Below are 20,521 nucleotides of genomic sequence, written 5' to 3'. Positions count from 1 at the left end.
ACATTATGGTCGAGTCTTTTTGGTAGATGTAAAGTGTCCATTGAAAGACAAACTGATCATGGTTCTAAGAAGCTCCTTAAGTGAATTATTTCCACATGTCATTGTTGTCTTGCTCCTAATTCCTAATAGGGTCACTGTTGTAAACCATTACTGTTTAGGAAGCCTGTAGTCTCTACCTCTGATAACAATTTATAAATGTTGGTGTACTTGCATGAATGATCTATGCATTTAGAAAATTTTATTAGAATCATGTTTTTGGTTTGTGTTAACAACAGTAGCTTGTGGTACAGAGAAATCTTCCCATACGAGTGTTCAAGAATTATTACTTCAGGGTTGAAACTAATGTTAAACGCTTGCATATGCTACATGTTACAGTGATTGAACAGTATGATATTGTAACATGGAAAATGTGTAGTGCAGTGCAGTACAGTACAGGAGCAGTGTATTGCATGATGTGATAGAAAAATCTATTGAGGTGCACAAAAGTTCTTAACTCACAGGTAGAATAGGAGTCAAACTTATTACTAAGATGTTCTGTTTAGTGTTAATTGTAAGAATTATATATGATTCATGTGGCTCTCAGTATAAATATTTCTTTTAGAATTCTTTTTTCATTTTATCACTCAAGATAAGTTTATTTAATTACAGTAAGTTGTAATAATGTGTGAATTGCCTTAACTTTTAGTTCATGGATAGATTTTTTAAGACCATATCAAAGTTTTTTACCTTTTACACCTGTAGCCTTCAACTCTAACAAAATCATCAGGAGGAGACAGGGTAATCAAGAGATATTGTGTTGTTAATTTCTGTTCATTAATTCGAAAATTTATTGATGAGATGGACTTTGGTAATGACTGAGCCTTGAGAGATATTTTAGGTTCCTTTTCATGTTTAGAGGAGTACAATGAAAGCCTTTCTCAAATATACCGATGTTGCTTTCTACCTCCGAATGCAGGATGCAGGTGATTACTGGTATGTGCTGTTTAGATCCAAGATATATTTAGAGTAAAACATGAAAACAAAATTAATACAACTTATTTCCCACAAAAATAATATACTTTCGTAGGACGCATTAATGGCAAATTTAACTTCTTACGCCATTTCCCTGTTAACGTCTCTTGCCATACATACTTGTATCTTACATGTTACTTATCTTACCAGTTTACCAGAAAAATAGACTACTTTAAATTTCCTCTAAGGTATACACATTTACCAAATGACAGTAAGCTACCTTGGATATAGACAAAATACATTGCTTCACTCACTGCTAGGCATTCTGATTAGGTATTATAATTATTATTATAAGCTAGCTATAAAAGTACTTGGAAAAGCAAGATGCTATAAGCCCAAGGGCTCCAACAAGGAAAAATAGCCCAGTGAGGAAAGGAAACAAACTAAATAAAACAATCAAAATAAAATATTTTAAGATTTCAAATGATCCCAACTAATGAGGTTGGAGATACCCATCCAAGTTAAATGTGGGTTAAAAGTTAGAAAATAATCCATTAATTCTTAATTTTGTGTTCCTACAAAAATACTAAACCTAGTATTTTGTCTGTCTGTTGGTGTTTGGTGTTTGCTGAATATTATTCCAATGACTGCTAATTTCAATGGAGATTTGGGGTAAAGGACCCATTCAAATACTGATAACACTTGCATTATATGATAAGAATTATGACAGCTTGCTCTACCCTACAAATATTAAGGTAAAAGTTTAAACCTTGTCACAGTGTTAAATGATTTACGTCTCAGAGCCAAAGACATTGACCCAATTTGGAAATGATGACAGTATTCTTATGTTTTGATTTAGCAAACTTTGGGAGCTATATGAGCAATAATTGATATCATTAATAATGCCGGACATATTCCCACTAAGTCCTTCATTCTATTTTTTTTTTGCATGAGAACAGATTTGAATTTATGAAGGCTAGGAGGATTTATCCACTGGTATTTGATGCACATCTGGTTAAGTATATCGTAAAGTATACTAATGTAAAAGTAAGTGCAAAATTCTCTCTACGGATAAACAAAAGTTCACATAGCAATTCGTAAAGTATGCCATTGTACCATAAGCGCAGAATTCTCTCCACGGATATACAAAAGTTCATAGAATACGATTCACTCACTTTATAAGTAATGACCTGACAAGATAAAATGCTGAAAAAATGAAATGCAAAACCACCATCAGAAAAAAAGGGATCGATACTTTAGGAGGTGTGTTGATTTTGTCTTTCTTGCCCTCTCCTATTAACCCCTTCGAGTAACATGTATTTTCTGATTATTCTAAGTGATCTACTTTCATGAACATTATTTCAGTAAATAGATTCAATGCATAATTATGAAGTCAATAGCTTACCTTTTAATAAAGGACATCTGAATCTTTTAGTCCAAATACATTATCCAGCCTATACAGTGTAAAATATAATGTGCACAGGGTATACACAAGAAAAAAAACAAGAAAAAATAATCTCACCGTTTAAATGAGTCCTCTATGAAGACCTCTTCTAAACTATGCAGTCAGGCTTCCTGTTCAGGCAAAATAACGAGAACCTCAGTGGGTGATAAAGTTTTTCACTTCTCTGCCATAATTCACTCCTTTAATTGGCAACTGCCCATGGTATCCAAATGGTAGCTTACGTCAGTTCAGAATGGTTCTTTAATCCTTCTCCACCTGTAAAAAATAAATAATACATGATGTAAAATACAGGGTTGTATGCATAAGGATAATGAAAATCACTTAAAATTTAATATTTAGCAAATGATTGAAAAACATATTTATCATACTGTGCAGTATGTATTTATGGTGCAGTTGTTTAAATAATTATTTGATGTGTGGTGTGTATATGCATCATAATGTAATGTTTAAAAGTAGTCTTAAGAATTTATATTCATGTACATATTCCTGAGTGTATGTACAATATACTGCGTGATAATGTGAAATACAGGATTATAAATTTGAGTTCTTTCCCTCAATACAGTACTGGATTTATTGATTTTATGGCCAGTCAAGAGTAAATTACGAATTTGATTTATAAAATTATCATCTTGCTTTCCTATCTCATTACAAGTGTGGTTGTATTTATTAATTTGGAGATTTTAATTTAATATATATAACAAATGGAATATAATATTTTAGATTCTCAAATGACAAAAGAAATTACCACAAAAGTTAGACCAAAGTATATGATTCATACGTATCAACAGGCATCAACCTTTTCCCTTGCCTATAAAAGTTACCTTGTACTGTATCTACTTTCTGTATCATGGAAAAAAATTATATTTCACTTGGTAGAAATATTATATCAAGTTACATGCTGAAAGTAACAAAAGTTTTAAGTGTTTGATGTTCCCTATGAAGAAATAATACATTTAGGATATCCTATACTCTGCCAGTTAGTTATCCACTATACTAACTTCCCTGTATCTTAATTCAACCTTTGTACAATTTCAGTAATTATGCTTTCTTTAATTACTCCAAATTATTTCTTTCTTCTTAATAAATTCCTGAAATCATAAAATTACAGTAATACCCCTCTTTATATCGGTTTCATCTATGTAAGTTTGTCTTTACGTCTCTCATCCTAGAGTATCAATATAAAAAAATCCACTTTATGGCGTTTTACCCATCCATACGTCAGTTTCCAAGTCGTACAATAAAGATGAAGTACTTTACTGTACAGTTCTGTGCTTCACATGGAAGCTTATTAATGCAGATCTCTGATTTTTGTAAAATGACGGAAGGTCGTAAAAGTAATTTTTCACGTTGAGTACATATAAAAGAAATGTACAAGTTTATTTATAAGGGGAAAATCTGACCTATGTCAAAAATCGACTTGCATTGGGTCTCATGGAACCAATTAATGATGTAAAGCAAGGTATTACTGTAACTTCGTGGGATGAATGCACTTCAGTTCTAAAACGTAGCACGTGTACCAAAGACTTGTTGTAACTTCATACAGTGTCATACACCACCTATCCTTCAAGTCCTCAAAATACAGCACTGAAGTGCCTCTAAGCCCATAATGGACCTTGAGTGAATACCCTTTTTTCTGACAACTGTATAATCCAATGCATTTATGAACAGATAGGGTTGAACTTCATTAACTCAATAAAGGCTTGTACTTTACATGTTTATTGTTACTATCAATGTAGTGGTAACAGTGTAAGTGGATAAAAATGTACTGATATATAGAATGAACACTCATATCCAGAAAACTGCAGATGAGGATATCCTATACAAGGAAACATAATATATATATTAAACCTTTAACCCTGAATTTATAGGGAACTGTTATTTTCCTATACCTTGTAATTTTGGTTACAATTGTGTTTATATCTTATACAACGTTCAAAGTAAACTTAAGTCCGCTTACTTTGTACTCCCTTACACTGTTACATTACACTAAACTACAGTACTGTATAGTTATTAACAAATGCATTGGATATGGTATGGAATTCAAGACTGTTTTTAAAGGTTGTGGCAGAGCAGTAGTTAGAAGAATAGGCACATCACTCACAGGTTTAAAGTACTAAACTGAAATCTTACTTCAGGTAAACAACAGGTTAATGTTGGAATATTTATACATGTACTGTATATCTATGAATTGACAGCCGTTTTGTAATATTCTATCCTTAACTCTCATGACTTTCTTTTACCTATAATTAATCCAAATAGCTAATTTGTGTTGAAAATACTACATTTACAACACTTCTTTGCAGATAAATGGAGGTTGACTACACATATCAACCCTCATATTTTTGTTGATTTGTTTTCTGTAAAGCATTTTCAGAATCACATATCTCGCATGTAGGAGCATCCTACCTGAATAAATGTCTACCCTAATTGAATGATATTGACAGCTAAGGCTGTCAGAGCTATGCAGTGATATAATGCAGAATGTATTGTAGCTTAATAGTATTTATAGTTTAAGAGAAATTCAATAAAGTTTTCATACATGAAAAAGTGTTTGATTTTGAAAGAATGGCTGGTTTAGCTCTTCAGGTGCTCAGCCAGGCTCCAATATTGACTTGCAGTTGCTATGAATTTTGCTCAACTTACTGTACTGTACATCAATAACTTCTGAAAGCTGTTATGAAAATAGAAGCATTGCTAAGAAATGGAAACAATTTCAATTACATTTAAAATACTCAAATGAATGTTACAGTGCCCACAAGGAATGTACAATTTTCAATAAAAAGTTTAAGCAAGTACTGTATAAACATTATTTCAAGGAGCAGGGCATTTTATCACTGAGAAATGTTCAATTCTTTACTGAAGAACAAAAAGCAGTTTTCCCAATCCAACTAGTTCTCAATGAGAAGAAAGTTGACTAATCATAGACAAAATTGTTTCAGATTGAAGAAATTATTAGCTATCAAATCTCGTCTGCATTTTCATTCTGTTCATAGTTAATCGTTTGAAATTAAAATATATACTACTCCTCTGCATTTATTTAGGATAATTATAAACCTCTAATAAAATCCTAATCCAATTTCATCAATTAGATTTAAATATTTTAAGACAGTCAATAATGCAGATCTTTTACAGTGAGCTATACAGTATATCATATCTGCTGAACTAAGGATATATTATCTACCTATTAGACAGGCCCCTTACTGTCTAAATGGGATGGTTAGTTCACATCATACAGTACCGTATACTGTATTTACCAAAATGTTTACTCCAATTTGAAATTATATTTGCACATACAATGCTGTTCAGTAAATTCACAATACAGTAGCTAAACCAGGAAACATTAATGCACTGCATGTAAAAAACCAATACTAGGCAAGAAGGATTCCACATCATATAAAGTACAGTACAGTACATATGTAAACAAAGTAATTTCATAAATTTGGAAGCATTCTTACAATAGAGTACTGTACTGTGGTGAGTAAGTATATAATAAAATTAGTATTTCAGTAAAAACTTTTACAATGGTACTCAAAGGATTAAACATATTCGTTCCAAAACCTTGGCGAACACTAACTGTTCAAACATAATTCGTTCCAAAACTAGGATCAAACACTTAATTGATCGAATGCCAAATGGGTGATTTTGTGGGAAAGACCATGTAGCTCGCTAACCCTTTTAGCAGTGACCAGGGTGAACAAAAGTACTGAATTAAGAGTCAAGTCTCTGTCAGAGGCTCAATTTAACGGTTCAGGAAAGACATAACTTCGGTGACATCCCAAAGAGATGGTCTAACTTCCGTCTGGGGGCAAGCTTCCTCAAAGCTCCATATGAGCATAAACAAATATGATTAAGATGAAATATCACCTTTCAATCTAAAGACCTGACGCAAGGCCAATCGATAACCTTTTATGGCCAACACCGAGCAGAGTTTTTCCTTGGCAGAGCAAAAGTTTGGCATTTAAAGGATACAGTAATAGGTCCAAAAGGAGAGACGTTCCCTTCCACGACACTAACAAAAGACCGCTAATTAGCCAGGTAGACTAGAGTTTATGACTTCTTGAGCAATAAGATGCTGGATAACCTCCAGATGTGAAGTCGTAGGGATCTGAATGATTTGTGAAATACTGTTTCTGTACACAAGGTTGAGGGAACAGGTCGGGAAACTCGATCGGAATCTCCACCAGCAACAGTAGAAAGTTCAAGTACGATTCTGCCTGCGGCCATAGCGTAGCTATCAGATCCATTGATAGGTTGGTTATGGATCTTACCCTGCTGCTGACATTCCGCAAGCGGCAAAACCTGTGGGGAACGGGTAAACGTCAAGTTTGTCCTGTGGAGGTTGGAAGACATCCAAGAATGCTGCCTGTGGGTCTGCTACCGGTGAGCAATACACCGAAAGCTTTTGGTTGAAGGACGTTGCAAAGAGGTCTACTACTGATGAACCTCATAAAGACATTCCTTTGTTCACTATCTGAGGATTCAAAGACCACTCGGATCCATAGTGTATCAGTGTCTTCCTGCTCAGATTGTCTGCCAAATTGTTCTTTTTGGGCTCAAGTCATGGCGTCCTGATGGAAGGTTCCTTTTTGGTAACTTCCTTGGGTATATAACTACTAAATATTCCCAGAGAATTTAACCACAGGTTATCACAGAATTCTAACTTCTGGAGCGAGTATCCTAAAGGTTTCCCTTTAAGACATCGTATATCAACAGGGGACGCATGTATTAACGCGCCACATAGCTATCTACACCCCACATAGAGTTAACACTTCGATGTGTAGGGGCGGAGAATAGCTGGGGAGCCGTTCCACAGCTAATCTCGTTCGTGGCTACTTTTGGTACTCGAGACGTAAACAAACGGGCGCCATTGCTAAATGACGTCACGTCCGTCCTCATCCTTCGCTTAGTAGCTTGCCTTACTAGTCGGATTTTTCCCTGTGCGTACTTTATCGACTTGCATCTTAGCCATGTCTCTACCCTCGGCCTCGCCTTCTTCTGGAAAGTTGAGTACAAGGTTCCAGTATTGTTTAAATAAGCTCTGACCGTAATGTAACTTTTACTTTTCGAGATATTTTATGTTTTGTGGCAGAGCTGTGCCTCGACCGGACCCACCAGTTTATGGCGTCGCTGTTGTTTTGCATGCCTTATTTAGCTAGCCTCAACAGCGTTTTCCGGCCTCATTAACTAATCGATACTATTAGTTATTTAGTCTTCATAGCTAGGAACTTTATATATCGTGTTTTGACGCCTTGTTATCAGTCATCATCTGACCCCATACCAGTTCGCTAGTCTAGCCCCTAGGCCAGAGCACCTAACATCAGTGTTCATGCATGATATATTTCAGTGATCCTAGGTTTAATTATGAAGATAGTGGCATTATTTTACAATACTATTGACTGTGATGCAAGTGTTTTCGCCTTCAGGGACCATATAGGGGATAGGTTAGATAGTGTGCCTTTCTAACCTAACCTACAAGTAGGACCCCTATATGCTTCCTTCATCCCCTGCCTTAGGGCATCCCCTCTGTGTAGTCTTGCTCCCCCTACCACGTAAGGGGATCAAGCTCATATCAGAGTATATATCGCTTCTCTGTCCTCCCTAAGGGAATGATCCACCCTTAGGGTTGCGTCCGAGAGTGAGGAACGGCACGTCCTTCCTCTATTGCTGGGGCTAGGTCTCCGACCTTTCCTGCAATAGCGATACGTCTTCCATCCTTCCTAGTTCAGGGTGTAACATCCCTGCTCTAGGTTAGGCTTGGGGGGAGTTAGTTCTGTGCCTTGCTGAAACGATACCCATGCACCGTTCTCAGACAGGCTGCCTTACCTTAGGCTAGGGAGCGTCCTCCCTTCCTTGGTGGCCGCTTTGGTACAGAGCCTCCTCCATAGAAGACCCTTCTTCTTCTCCCCTCCCCACCTATCTCTTGTATGGACTAGCCTATACTTAGGTTAGTCTATACCCATCTGTCCCCTGTCCTACAACTCCTCCTTAGGGTGGAGTGATAGGGCTACCTTGAGCTCCTGTGTGCAGTCCGCTCTGGTACATATACCCTTCATAGTGTCCTATGGGGTTAGCCACTTGATGCGTTTTGTCCACACGGGTTCTCCCCCCTCTTGGGTGTTCCCTAGCCCTCCCTTGGGCTACCCTGGCTCCCGGCCCTCTGCGGCCCCTGCTTCTGGGTGATAGGGCTAGCCTCTCTCATGGGTACACCCACTCAGGTGGGATGTCTTGGGGTCCGTGGCCGTACCCCTACATCCCTCCTTCTGTCTCTTTCTCTATCCTGGTGCCGGTCCCTTGCCGCCTCCCCTGTCGGTGATACCCACCTCCCAACCTTGGTGACATATCCCTTGCCCTCTGGGCCGTCAGTCCTCCGTGTGCCGGGGGACTGCCGCCTCCCGTCGGCGTCCAGTCGATGGCCTTCCCTCTTACCTCATAGCTTCGGTCGTCCGTCCACCGGTCCGGCCCCCGGAGTGCCGGCATCCACTTCCAGCAGTCCAGTTCTGCTATAACCCATCCTTGTCCCTGTCACCAAGCCGGTAACCTTCGGCTGCCGGAGCCGCCGCTCCCCGCCGGTGTGCCGCCGCTATGCCGGCGGCCGCCATCCTGGTATTACCCCTGACTTATATATTTGTCTAACCTAATGCCAGAAACTCTGCTGGAGCGGCCCCCGGCGTGCCGCCGGTCTGCCGGAGCCTTCCGGAGGCGTCAAAGCGACTTGCACCCCTTCTCCTAGCTATCATCTCATGCTGATAGCTCTACATCGCAACCAGATGGTTTGATTACATAAATAGATAGGTATTATCTTACCGTTCTATTAGTAACCATGCTGTCTTCTTGCATATCACAGATTTCCAGCATGCTGTGTGTACCTTAGCACAGCTGGTTGCCGGAAACCGTTACCCTATGGGATCTTCTATGTTCCCAATTCTAGGGTCTGAGTGGCCTCAGTCCCAGTTTTATATCCTTGACAATTCCCACTAGAATTCCCACTGCCTTCCTGGCATTCTATGTTGAATTCTGTCCTGTGCCCTCGGTCACAACAGATTGCCTATGGATAAGGTTACGGTAACCAGCCGGGCGGGTTACACGGAGTATGTGTCTATCTCCTTCTTTTCCGCCCATTCTCTGAACATCACATTGTTTATACCACTTATTATTATGTTAAAGATTAATCATTTAATATTTAACTTTAGAATAGAAGCCATTCTTATGACTCCCCCATACTCATGTTCTCTTTCTCTTATAGGAGGAGCACGTGAAGTGCGACCACTGCTTCTGTGGAGTGAAGCGCCCACACTTTTATGGGCACACGGCGTGTAGGACTCACGCCCCTTGTGCCAACAAGAGAGGTGATCTGAAGTTCTGGGACCCGCAGAACTGTACGATCTGCCAGGAACGCCTGGTTGAGGCGTTCAATAACCCTCCCTCAGCGGAGGTTAGGGACGCTTCTCGAGAGAAGCTACGCAAATGGGTGCGTGGCTTCCAGAAGAACGCCACTGGACCGTACCTTGCCACTGAAGACTTGAGGGCCTTACTGTTCCCAAAGGCATCCCCAGACTCTGTGGTCCCCAAGGATCAGATCCCCACCGTCCAGATCACGGTGGAACCCGATGTTGTTATGGCCTAGTCCATGCACGAGTGTCGCCTGGATACCGACAACGCGGAGCGTATGTCGGAGGTGTCGGAGACAACGGAGAGGAACCTCATGGCCGAAGAATTGGACTATGAGGAGGACCGAGTGGAATACGCCGAGTCGGAGCAAGAGGTCGCTCCGCCTTCCACCACCGCCCCAACTCCTACACCGACGTAAGTATCACTCCCGTCTACCTCCGCCACCCCGGACCCCATCCCAACCAGCGCCCAGGAGATGTTCCGTATGCTTGAAGCTCTTATGGACAAGAAACTCCGTGAGACTCACGAATACATCAGGACCATGGGAAGTTCCAAGGAGCCGAAAAGGATTTCGGTTAAGGACCTCCCGGCATGCTCGCACGCCAACCCCTGGAGGTATGCTGAGCATATGCCTATCGCAACGGGCAGGATCTTCGTCAGTGAGAAGGTCGGCTCGGTTGCCCTGGAAGAAGTGGAGTTCTTCCCGAGTTTTGAGGCTTATCCGGACTGTTACGTCCGGCTTCGATCCGAACCTGCCTCTAAAGAAGAGACCGAACCTAAGGAGGTGATAGTGTTCGATCTCCCGAAGGCCCAGGCTATGCTGGCCAACGCTTTTAAAAGTAGGGGTTTTACCTGCTCAAAGCTTCCGGCGCTGAGCAAGAAGCACCCTACCTACGTTGCACCTGATGGTGCGATCCTCCCCTTCATGGAAAAGGCCTTCGCTGCGGTACACAAGGCAGTAGAAGAAGGGAAACCTTGCCCTGCACTGGAGGAGTGCAGACCCTTCTCCCTGGTTACTCCCCCTGATGTTCGACACTGGAAGGATATCCAGCATACCTTCGTGGTGGGAAAACTAGATCCTGACGTTGCTGGACGTCAGTTTAATGAAGACCTCCCGAAACTTAATGACCATCTCCTTCGTCGGGAACAAGACACGAAGGAAAGGCTCACCGCATCCATGTCCCTCCAGGTACAGCTTGACGTCATGGCCGGTGACACTAGAGTCCCCGACCACTACATGGTGCTCGCCAAAACGCATCTGGCGACTGTAGTTAAGGACTTGTACAGCTTCATGAAGGCTCGGAGAGCCTGTCGTGAATTCGTGTTCTCAAGTGCCACAATGAGACACGAACCCCGGAGGCTGATTTCCTCCAACATCTGGGGTAAGCACCTTTCCCTCTGATCTTGTGAAAGAGATCACCGACAAGGCCGCCACGGAGAACAGGAACCTTCTCCACAAGTGGGGCATGTCGAAGAAGAGGAAATCCTCTCAGGACGACGGTCCTCAACCTAAGAGGAAATCCTCCAAGCCAAAACCCCAGCAACGTCAACAGAGACGGCAGTTTCCGGGACCCGCTACTCCCCAAGTGGCTGCTCAGCCACAGCAGACCTTTCAGCTGGTCACCCAACCGGTCTTGTCCCAGTCACCGGTTTTCACCCCTGCCTTCGAGCAACAGACGACTACCTTTCGTCCCAAAGGTAGAGGCTCAAGCAGAGGTGCAGGCAGAGACGCATCTCGCCGTCCCTCCAGAGGCAGAGGAGGAAGGGGAGCTAGCGGCCGAGGCAGTAAACCCTCGGGACACCAGAAGCAATGAAGTGCTTCCGGTGGGAGGAAGACTCCGCCAATTCCAGGATTGTTGGACCTTCGATCCCTGGGCACACAGCATCGTCAAGAAGGGTCTAGGCTGGAGTTGGACTCAACCACCCCCAACCTTCCAGCAATTCTTCCAACAATCAACCCCCCTTCTGAAAGAATATGTCCTAGATCTCTTGAACAAGAAGGTGATAAGGAGGGTAAAGTCAACCAGGTTCCAAGGGAGACTGTTTTGCGTCCCCAAGAAGGACTCCGACAAGCTCAGAGTCATTCTAGACTTATCCCCCCTCAACAAGTTCATAGCGAACAACAAGTTCAAGATGCTGACTCTTCAACAGATAAGGACCCTTCTGCCTCGAGGTTCTTACACGGTCTCCATAGACCTGGCGGATGCCTACTGGCACGTTCCAATGAACCACCACGCTTCCTCCTACCTAGGATTTCGACTCCAAAGGAAAAGCTACGCCTTCAGGGCCATGCCCTTCGGCCTCAACGTGGCCCCTCGGATCTTCACAAAGCTGGCGGACGCCATCGTACAACAGCTCCGCCTCCGAGACGTCCAGGTGATGGCCTACCTCGACGACTGGCTAGTCTGGGCTCCATCGCCCGAGGATTGTTTAAGATGATCCTGCAGCAAAGTCACCCAGTTCCTAGAACACCTGGGATTCAAGATAAACGCGAAGAAATCTCGCCTCTCTCCAGCTCAGAAGTTCCAATGGTTAGGAATCCAGTGGAACCTTCAGTCACACCGCCTTTCCATCCCCCAGTAGAAAAGGAAGGAAATAGCAGGGTCTGTCAAGCGACTGCTGAAATCCAAACGGATCTCAAGACGTCAGCAGGAACGAGTTCTAGGCTCTCTACAGTTCGCCTCAGTGACAAACCCAGTGCTACATGCACAGCTAAAGGATGCCGCGGGAGTCTGGAGACGTTCTGCATCCATCGCTCGAAGAGACCTCAAGAGACTGCTCCCAAACAGACTTCGGCTGCTCCTCAAGCCGTGGTCGGAAGCAAAGGCCCTGAAAAGGTCCATCCCTCTTCAACACCCACCTCCATCACTCATCCACACGGACGCTTCGCTGGAGGGTTGGGGAGGTCACTCCCACCAAAAACAGGCTCAAGGCACATGGTCTCCCCTATTCAAGACGTTTCACATCAACATCTTGGAGGCCATGGCGGTCCTTCTAACGCTGAAGAAACTCTCCCCGCCTCCCTCGATCCATATTCGTCTAACCCTAGACAACTCGGTGGTAGTTCGATGTCTCAATCGCCAAGGCTCAAGATCGCCCCAGATAAATCAGGTGCTTCTGACAATCTTCCGTCTGGCAGAGAAGAAGAAATGGCACCTGTCTGCAGTTCACCTACAAGGATTCCGCAACGTGACGGCGGACGCTCTATCCCGGACAAGCCCGATAGAGTCGGAATGGTCACTAGACGCAAGATCATTCTCCTTCATCTCTCACCAAGTCCCAGAACTTCAGATCGATCTCTTCGCAACGAGCGACAACAATCAACTTCCTCGATATGTGGCCCCGTACGAGGACCCCAAGGCAGAAGCAGTGGACGCCATGTCACTGGACTGGAACAGATGGTCCAAGATCTACCTGTTCCCTCCCACCAACCTTCTGCTGAAAGTCCTCTCCAAGCTGAGAACCTTCAAAGGGACAGCGGCCCTAGTGGCTCCCAAGTGGCCCCGGAGCAATTGGTACCCCCTGGTCCTGGAGCTGCAGCCCACGCTGATCCCTCTCCCGGGCCCAGTTCTCTCCCAGCAAGTACAGAAGTCGACTGTCTTCGCTTCATCATCGAAAATCAAGGACCTTCATCTCATGATTTTCTCTCCCTAGCCGCGAAGAAAAGGTTTGGGATCTCGAAGAAAAGTCTAGATTTCCTCGAGGAATACAAGACCGAATCCACACGACGGCAATACGAATCATCCTGGAGAAAATGGGTCTCATTCGTCAAGGCAAAAAATCCTACGGAAATCACCATTGATTTTTGCATGTCCTTCTTTATTCACCTTCATGGACAGGGCTTGGCAGCCAACACGATTTCTACTTGCAAATCGGCCTTGACTAGACCACTGATGTATGCCTTCCAGATTGATCTGTCCAACGACATCTTCAATAAACTGCCGAAAGCATGCGCTCGTCTACGCCCAGCACCCCCACCAAAACCGATCTCCTGGTCTCTGGACAAGGTGCTCCATTTTGCCTCCAACTTGGACAATGATTCGTGCCCTCTCAAGGATCTGACTCAAAAAGTTCTTTCTTTTTGCTCTTGCCTCAGGAGCCCGAGTCAGCGAAATAGTGGCATTATCAAGGGACGAGGGCCACATCCTGTTTACAGATTCAGGTGACCTCACCCTCTTCCCGGATCCGACGTTTCTCGCCAAAAACGAATTACCCACCAAAAGATGGGGCCCTTGGAGAATATGCCCCCTGAAAGAAGATGCCTCTCTATGTCCAGTAGAGAGCCTCAAGGTCTATCTTCGTAGAACTTCGGACTTTGGTGGAGGCCAACTCTTCAAAGGAGAAACATCGGGCAGCGACCTGTAACTGAAACAACTAAGAGCGAAAATCACCTACTTCATTCGCAGAGCGGATCCTGACAGTACAACCGCTGGTCACGATCCTAGAAAAGTTGCATCGTCTCTGAATTTCTTTCAGAGTATGGATTTCGAAAGCCTTAAGAGTTTCACAGGCTGGAAATCCTCGCGTGTTTTCTTCAAACATTATGCGAAACAAGTGCATGAAGTCAAACATTTTGTGGTAGCCGCAGCTAGTGTTATGAAACCTGCACCTAACTCTGCATAGAACAGTGAGTTACTTGGGACTCTTAACTCCTCGGGTGCCTATGTTGACCCTCGCGTGATACGTAGTGATTTCAAAGACACTTAGTGTTTTTTCATATACTGTTCTTCTCCCAGGTGAAATGTCATAGTCGTCACACGAGTGCCGCATGCCTAGAGCATGATGTGTTTTAATTCAAAGACTGACGTTCCTCTGGAACGAGTGCCTACTAATAATTTTGAAATTCTCTTTCAGATTCAAGAGCAAGTCTTTCATTACTATGTACATTATAATTTGTTGTAAATTACTTTTACATATTTATTGCATTTCATTAATATATTCTGCAATTGTGAAATAAAATTTCTATTTTATTACTTGTGCGTCTCAATCCGCTCCTACTTATACTATGAAATACAAGACTGTCATAGTTTTATTATCCCCTTCCTCTTATATTCGATGAAGATTACTAAGGTTTCAACCCTTATTATATACTCACCTGTGCAATGTAATATTCCTACACGAATACTTACTTACTTCATATCTTAGAGACCAGACGATTCTCTATTAACATACAGTGCCTAACCACCACTTGTCTGCCCTTGAGAATGTTCCTATATGAATGCCAACCATTCAGTCTTGTCTCCAAGTTCTTCATGTTCTCCCAGCAAGGTGAGTAGCCCTTCGATGACCACTTTGATCTTCAGCATGGCCCGTGGGGACTTCACTGCCAGGGGGGCAGGAAGTTCTCTTCCCTATGGTTCTTCTATTAAGATTACTATGCTAACCTGTTCAAAGCCCTCGGCACTTACACTAAAAGGGGAAAATCTACCACGATACATCGATTCTCTGGTATTCTTCCATCAGGACGCCATGGCTTGAGCCCAAAAAACGGATTTTGAGCGAAGCGAAAAATCTATTTTTGGGTGAGATAGCCATGGCGTCCTGATGGACCCTCCCTGCTACTTCGTCCAGTTTTTCAGGTCCCACCCTGCTCTGCTGTATCATGGTGATCGGCAAGCAACTGGCTTCAGGATGAGGACGGACGTGACGTCATTTAGCAATGGCGCCCGTTTGTTTACGTCTCGAGTACCAATAGTAGCCACGAATGAGATTAGCTGTGGAACGGCTCCCCAGCTATTCTCCGCCCCTACACATCGAAGTGTTAACTCTATGTGGGGTGTAGATAGCTATGTGGCGCGTTAATACGTGCGTCCCCTGTTGATATACGATGTCTTAAAGGGAAACCTTTAGGATACTCGCTCCAGAAGTTAGAATTCTGTGATAACCTGTGGTTAAATTCTCTGAGAATATTTAGTAGTTATATACCCAAGGAAGCTACCAAAAAGGAACCTTCCATCAGGACGCCATGGCTATCTCACCCAAAAATAGATTTTTCGCTTCGCTCAAAATTCGTTTTTTGCCTAGTACGAACATGGCTGACTGGGGGATCGCATTGTCCTCTGTCCATCACAGGATTTCTACAGCTAGTTGGCAAAGTTGCCATGAAATAGTACCTCCTTGTTTGTTTCGGTAGGCCACTACAGTTTTCTTGTTACTCATCAACAAATACGGAGTGGCCTGAAAGGAGCTGTTTTAAGTGTTTTAGAGTAATAAATGTCACTCAACTCTAGGAGGTTTACATGGGTAGGCTGATCTGACTCAAACCACAATCTGAAGGCCATATGTTGTAGCAGGTGAGCCACTCACAGTTCCTTTGATGCATCGGTGAAAAGCATCAAATCCGGGGAAGGCTTCAAATCCGGGGAAGGAGACTCCAACTACGGTCTGTCGTCTGCTCTGTCCCCACTGGAAAGAAACATTCCAGGAAGGTTCATGTCCTGACGCCAATAAGTCTTTAATTGCCATTGAAGTAAGCGCTGGTCGAGGTGACTCTTCGGTACCAGACGGCCTAATGAGGCTAGGTTTCCTAACAAGCACTACCACAGGTGAGCTGGCAGCGAGTCTCACTGAAGGAATGGTTGTGCCGCCTCCTCGAATCTTAAAATTCTGTCCTGCGATGGTTAGTTTTTTCCTCGAAGGGTATCTATTTGCATCACTAGATATACTGTACCATGTTTGTTTGGGCTCTAGATTTGACTAATCTCTGTTCTGTTAACCACAATACACAGATGGCAGCAAAATAGGCATTTTCTATACATAAAAGCCTTTTTTTTAGCAAGAAATCTTTTCTTGTCCGTAACTGTAATAAAACCTATCTTACTACCTGTTTGACCATGTCTGCAATCTCCATCTTGAATGGAATCCGTTTTACAAACTCGTTCAGAGCCATGAGATTAATAACCAGTCACCAGCGTCGAGACGCCTTCTCTAGAAGCAAGTCTATACTGTAAAAGCCTGAAGACTCTCAGAAAGCGCCCTTCTCTAGCATAGTCTACAATTCTGCCCAAAGGGCTATGTCCTTTACTGATCCTTTCGCAAAGGACAATGATCTCAATGGGGGACAAATCAGGAGAGGAGGAGAGCTGGTAAACAGAATGACACTAAGTCGGGGACACGAACTCTACAGGGTTTGGCCCTGTGGCACTGCCATCTCTGCCAACCAATGTTCATAATGAAGAAAATAAGAACTGCTCCAGGTGTATTTATACCTAATTCAAACTGTTCCGATGCAAATAATTGGGGGAAACTCATTTTTCACATTTTACTTTAAAATTCTAAGTTATAACTGAAAATTCATATTTTAAAAGGGGAAAAATTACAAGAATACCACCTTAACTAAGGTTCCCATCTAACCTAGCCTGGGAGACATTCTTATCTACCGGGGGCTACAAACCCTCCTTAAACCACAATATCCTTAGCGGTAAATTTTTACAGTAGTTCCAACTACATTTTTGTAGAGTAATTATATATTTTCGTGTGTGTTTTAATGTGTTGTGAATGGTTACGATAGTAATAGTTCGGGGAAATAAGTTGTTTTTCAGTTAGTAGCTTATACCCCCCTACTACATCCAACAAGGTTGGGGACCCTTTGGGAACACGGGGTTTTGGGTGGGGTAAATCACTATGGATACAAAACAGCATATGAATTAATGAATTAGGAGCACCTACAGATCAAACAAACCTAACCTAACCTAACCTAACCTAGGACACAGAGCCCTGACCGGGGTGCTCTGCGCCCCTGTACCTCCCCGGATAGTGTTTAAATGACCTAACCAGATCAAACCAACCTAACCTAACCTAACTTGGGAAGTATATTATGTTACAATACTAATTGAAATACAATTAAAAATTTACCTTAATTGGATGGACACAAACGTTTTGATGGTTTATATCCAGAACAAGAAGGTTGTGGCTCATCTACAGTGTCGTCGTCGTCGTCATCAGAAAAGGATTCCCTAGGTGGTGATGGTGGGTGAGTGTCACTTAAAGGTGGATACAGTTTAGCAGCTTCAAGTAAAAATTGGTGCAAAACTGAATCCTGGTAATGCTTAATAAATAAATACCTAGCAAGGTATGGTTTCAAATAGTCTTTTTTAATACCAGGCCTTTTAATCCACTCCTTAATATCACGCCACAAGCGTTCAATATTTTGAGTGTGAATATTAGGATTGTTGGGATCAACAAAATTTCTGAGTGGTTTACTTGAAAATGAGTGTATCCACTCACTGATTTTATTATAACCTCGCCACGAATCACTGTAAATAATAGAGCCTGGTTTAATGTAGCGATTAATTAAAGGAATTAAAGTTTCACTTTTCAGATTGTCAGCACCAGGATCAATTAATGCCTCAACAAAGAATTTTTTTGATGTTCTCTCTATACCACCAAACAACCAACACTGGGTATGAGGGCGACCTTTATGGTATTTACTATGAGTAATTAGTGTTTCATCAATTTCCACTTCAACATCAACACCACCAATGGGCTCCTGATTATTGTACCAAAACTGACTCACCTCACTACAAAAACTTCTCCAATCAACACTGGTCTTTGATGAAATATTTAAATACTTAATAATTGGGCGATGTTTCCAAAATTCACTCAAAAATTGGCAAAGAAAAATCATCAACTTCCATACTGGCAATTTAACTTTATCTAAAAATGTGCCTTTCCGATCACTTACAGTAAAATTACAATATTTTCTCTTTTTGTGTCTTTTGTCTAAAACATAACCCGTACAGCGCCAAACGTTTTTATCGTTTCTGAATTGACAGGGTTTTCCACAATTTAAACACTGTACTGCTGCAGGTAGCACTCCATGTTCTCTTAAAAATTCAATGCACCGTGTTTCATTTTCATAAAAATCATGAATTAATCGAAAATAATCAAAATTGCAAGACAAACACAGAGACATAGCTTAATTCTATGAGAGACTTCAACCAAATGACAAGCAAATATGGCTGACAGCTGTCAGATTTTCACCAGGTCACGTGACTCCTAGACATACGATGTAACTACCCACAATGCAATTTTAAGAGGGAAAAATTCGCATCAGAACCACAATGCAGTTCCAAACAAAAACAAATTCGCATCACAGCACAAACTGCAAACTGTGTTTGTGATAAAGTAAACAAAACACTTCGAAATTTTTCGAGGATAGGAATTCTATAACCATTCATATCTCGCATATGGTGAATTTCCCCAAAAAGTGTTCAGAGACAAAGTTTAACAATTTCTTATGCAAAATGCATCTATAATACTATAATTATTATAGAAAGAGTTGGAACTATAGTAAAATAATACCCATTTACCTTACGAGACGTGAAGTGTGTCAAAATACCATCGGAGATTAATGCAGAAATAGTCAAATCGAATATGATAATAATTGGAGATAGTCACATTCTAATGGTGATCTAATGCTGCTGTAATGCATTGGCAGCTTGTACTATAAGTAAAGGGTGTCGGTTTAGTATGTGGCCTAACCTGACCTTACCCAACCTAACTTAGCAAGCCAGGTAAGCCACATACTAAACCACAATAAAAAAAGAGTAGGCCACAGAGTAAACCAGCACTAAGTTAGGATTGGGAATGGTGAACCCCACAATGTTAGCATAAGTTTTCTCTAGTTATTCAACACCTATAACACAACATCTCACCTGATCTCAATAACTCGTATAAACATTTATTGCAAGTGCAAAATAATAAATATTTATGTCAGAAAAACGACGTGATATATGACGAAGTGACATTTCCCCTTACTTAACTGACGAAATGTTTACATCAAGTAGAAAGTTCGTATCCTAATTCAAGGATCCTAAAGTCAAGTAGAAAGTTCATATCCTAATTCAAGGATCCTAAAACACTAGGACAAAAACACCAACATCCTTAAGGAAAAAAACACGAAATAAGGCAAAAGTTATCATATTCAACTGAAGTTCATCATGAAAAATACTTGTAATAAATATGAAGACATAAATAAACAAAGCGGAGGTAAAATACAAATACAGAAATACAGATACTGGAGAGTGTGACGTGCTATGTATTGAATCAATGGGCCTAGTGTGCACCATTTGTTCTGCATTTGGTTGTGTGAATGTCATTATTATAAAATTACATTGGCGTATTTTACAGTCAATCCTGTCAGACTACAAAATGGTTCCCTTGTCAAATGGTTGCCTTCTTCTGAACCAGTGACCTTCCAACCATGTCTGTCCTTTCATACATTTATATATATTTTAGAAGCAGGTCTTCTGAAAGTTATTTTAAATTTTGTAATGACATCTTCGCTTTTATGGTTTTAATTGAATAATATTTTACTTATTTATAATAAATGATATCGGCGCCAATGACCTTAGATGTCAGGATGCTAGAAAATTTCAAATCAAATAATCTTACATACTGAGTGTATTCAACGGGTTATGTTGAAAATATATTCTCAATTTTGCAAAATAAGTGTCAGGGCTGATACTAAGAATAGGTGTCTCATTGAGCTCATTAAATTGGATATATTTGTAACCTTCAATCTCCAAGAGAGTTTTACTGACTTAACAACCACTGAGAAAGATAAATCAACAAAAATATTCATGGAATGAAGTAGGAAACCTAGTCTCTTTCCTTTATTCACTGAAAAATTGTAAGGTGTTACTTTTCAATGGCTATGGTAGTCTAGCAGTGGACATAAGTCCTGAATTTTAATTTTTATAGTACTGGAGGATA

General features: G+C 41.7%; 1 long non-coding RNA gene across 2 annotated transcripts in view; it reads right to left on the bottom strand.

The window, feature by feature from the left end:
• Positions 1–19,569, bottom strand: part of LOC137642815 (uncharacterized) — a 40,865-nt gene extending 21,296 nt beyond the window's left edge. For both annotated transcript variants that reach the window (XR_011044859.1, XR_011044858.1), the window contains exons 1-2: positions 19,462–19,569; positions 2,474–2,671 (exon numbers count right to left, since the gene is read on the bottom strand). This is a non-coding gene — a long non-coding RNA (uncharacterized lncRNA). The remainder of the gene's footprint in view (positions 1–2,473; positions 2,672–19,461) is intronic.
• Between the last annotated feature and the right edge of the window lie 952 nt (positions 19,570–20,521).

The sequence above is a fragment of the Palaemon carinicauda genome, chromosome 6 (genome assembly GCF_036898095.1).
Source record: "Palaemon carinicauda isolate YSFRI2023 chromosome 6, ASM3689809v2, whole genome shotgun sequence".
Classification (NCBI taxonomy): domain Eukaryota; kingdom Metazoa; phylum Arthropoda; class Malacostraca; order Decapoda; family Palaemonidae; genus Palaemon; species Palaemon carinicauda.
Note: the sequence above shows the minus strand (reverse complement) of the source record. Positions and strands in the feature narration are given on the sequence as shown.